Source organism: Bidens hawaiensis, unplaced genomic scaffold, assembly GCF_021521415.1.
Source record: "Bidens hawaiensis isolate Kalapana, Puna unplaced genomic scaffold, B.hawaiensis_p1.1 tig00005195_1, whole genome shotgun sequence".
NCBI classification, from domain to species: domain Eukaryota; kingdom Viridiplantae; phylum Streptophyta; class Magnoliopsida; order Asterales; family Asteraceae; genus Bidens; species Bidens hawaiensis.
In genome coordinates this window covers 497652-500712 of record NW_027491335.1, presented here as the reverse complement: position 1 = coordinate 500712, position 3061 = coordinate 497652, and the positions used below count along the sequence as shown (strand labels likewise).

General features: G+C 38.9%; 1 pseudogene; it reads left to right on the top strand.

Annotated features, from left to right (window-relative positions):
* The first annotated feature begins 1045 nt into the window (after nt 1-1045).
* On the top strand, nt 1046-2792 carry LOC143629464 (uncharacterized protein At4g06744 pseudogene; annotated as a pseudogene).
* The last annotated feature ends 269 nt before the right edge of the window (nt 2793-3061 follow it).

Below are 3061 nucleotides of genomic sequence, written 5' to 3'. Positions count from 1 at the left end.
TATCATAACTTATTAATTAATCTGAAGTAAACCCAGTTACTTAAAATGCCATTAATCTATCTCGTCATTTTAAGTAACTTTTCAATTGGTTTTAAGTAATTACTCATTGTTCCATTTTTAAAATAAATCTATACTTTTATTAATGGCATTTGTCTGAGCAAGCTATTTTTTTATACATCTAACTCGTCAGACCAAGCTAGCATGGTGGTCGTCTGATCTATCTCATCGGCTGACCTTTCTATTGTACACAAACGACATCTTAACAATCCAACCCACAATTAATCATTTAATAGGAAAACAAAACAAAAATAAATTTTATAAAAAATGGGCAAGCATAACTTTAAATAGTCGGATCAGACGGGAACAAAGAGTAAAACTATCGGACTGAATGTTTAATAACTCGTCGAAATTTACTGAAACTCATTGGATTTTTGAAAGTTTTGGCTCGTCAACGGATTTTGTTTACACGTGTCAGAATCTTACACTGTGTTCCCGAGTTTCATTTAACTGAGAAATGAAAGGAAAAGGAGGGATGAAAAAAATATGTTGTGCTCCCGAGTTTCATTTAAGAAAGGAAAAGGAAGGAAAATTTAAAATAGGTGTTCCCGAGTTTCATTTAAAGAAAGAAAAGGAGGGGAGAGAAGAGAAAATGATGAGTAAAATAAAAGAATTTGTGTCTTTCCAAATTGAAAAGATTAGGAAGGAAAATAAGTTGAAGAGAAAGAGGAGATACCAAAAGAAAAGATAAGATGAAAAATTTTCTTTTCATTGCCTTTTTTTTCTTAAATAAACTCGGGAACACAGCGTTAGTCGCTCATAACACGTCATCGACCGCATGAATTTTTAAACGGATAAACTGACAGTTCTTTAATAGCCATTTTAAGTATTTTTAGCTTTGAGGTTTTGGTAATTTTCCAAATAAATAAAATGTGGTGCCTTTTTTCAAGTATAGACCTTTTAAAGTCTTACAATAATTGCTGGTTGTTTTCAAGAGACTATATATATATATACTAAACATACGAACGAAGTTTACATCCACATATTAACAACTCCTTCTTTGTCGAGTCCACTGTCTTCGACGGAGAAATGGCTGGCATCCGTACATTCTTATTATTCATATTCACATTCATCTTCATCACTCATTTCCTCACCGGAAGTAATGCAGAACAAGTCGTTCATAGAGAAGCATTTGAAATAATCATCGGTGGTGGTGGTGCCCCACCGCCGGAAACTGAAGAGTGTCCACCTCCCCCTCCTCCACCATGCCCACCTCCACCTCCACCTCCACCTCCACCAGTAATACCACCACCAAAAAAATCACCACCACCACCACCACCTCAACCATCACCGTCTCCACCTCCACCTCCACCAGTAATACCACCACCAAAAAAATCACCACCACCAAAAAAGTCACCGCCACCATCACCAAACCCACCGCGCCGCCGGCCGCCGTCATCACTAGACGGCTTCGAGAGCCTAAGATTGAAGTTAGTCTACCCGGTAATTCAAGCCTTTAAACTCAAAGTTAAAAACGATCCCTTGGGTATCACAAATACATGGAAAGGTAAAAAAATATGCCGTGATTATAAAGGCTTCGTGTGCGACACACGACCCGACATAAATCAACTAGCCCTTGCCGGCGTCAAGTTTAACAACTATGGTTTCGGCGGCCCCAACCTAACCCTCCACGACTTCCTCAACAAACTACCCGACATCGTCTTCTTCCATGCCAACTCCAACAACTTCACTGGCACCATACCCGCCGACATCGACACTATTAAATACTTTTACGAACTCGACCTCAGCAACAACAATTTCACCGGCAACTTCCCAACACAAGTCCTCAACGCCAAGAAGTTACTCTTCCTCGACCTCCGGTTCAACACATTCGCGGGCTTAGTTCCACCACAAGTCTTCTTTCTTAAACTCGATCTACTTTTCATTAATAATAATAACTTCCTCCAGACACTCCCCGATAACCTCGGCTCAACCACCGCGCTTTACTTAACGTTAGCTAATAATAAGTTTGTCGGTGGGATCCCTAAGAGTATCGGACAAGCGTCCGATACCTTACTCGAGGTTTTATTCTTAAACAACAAGTTATCCGGTTGTTTGCCTTACGAGATTGGGCTATTGAAGAAAGCCACCGTGTTCGATGTCGGGTTTAACGATTTAGCCGGTCCGATCCCACACTCGTTCCAATGCTTAAAGAAAATGGAGCTTTTGAACTTGGCGCACAATTCGTTCTCTGGAGCAGTTCCGGAGGAAGTATGCGCTCTGCCTGCGCTATCGAATTTCACAATTTCGTATAATTATTTCACTCAGGTTGGTCCGAAGTGTCGGAAACTGATTGAAAATAAGGTTCTTGACGTGAAGATGAACTGCATTTTGGATCTTCCGAACCAAAGATCCGCGGCCGATTGTCAAAAGTTTTTCTCCAAAACTCATCCTTCTTGTGTAAATGATAGATCTTTGACTTATGTGCCGTGTAAAGGAGGGTATTTGGATGCTCAGTTAGAGTCATCGGATGTTCAATGGACATCACCGTCGCCTGCGCTGGAACCAGCGCAGGCGCCACGAGGATGGGGAAGTTATGGAGCTCTTTCGCCGCATTAAATCGTATTGATGGGTGTGTATGATTAGTTGTAAAGTGGTCAAAGTGAAAACATGTTTTTTATTTCCACATAGTACGTGAAAATAACTGGCCTTGTGTAGATGGGAATTATTGTCTCTTTCAAATTGTTTATAAATAATATTAAATATTTTGTATTTATATTTCAGAAGTTCGCTAACGCAATTACGTAACTTTATAACAAAATCGTTTTGTTTCTTTGTACCTCCCCTTTAATTGGTCTACTTTATTAGACAACGAATTGAGTGAAAATCATAATATTATATTCTAAAAGAAAGTTTATGTCTAAATCAACCAAAGAATCAACAAATAAATAGTCATGTCATACCTTCTTTTCAGAAAAAAAAAAAAAAAACAAAACAAAACAAAAACAAATGAAGGCTTTAATGTAACCAGTTGTCCGGAAATTTGAAGGCTTGCAATTTGTAT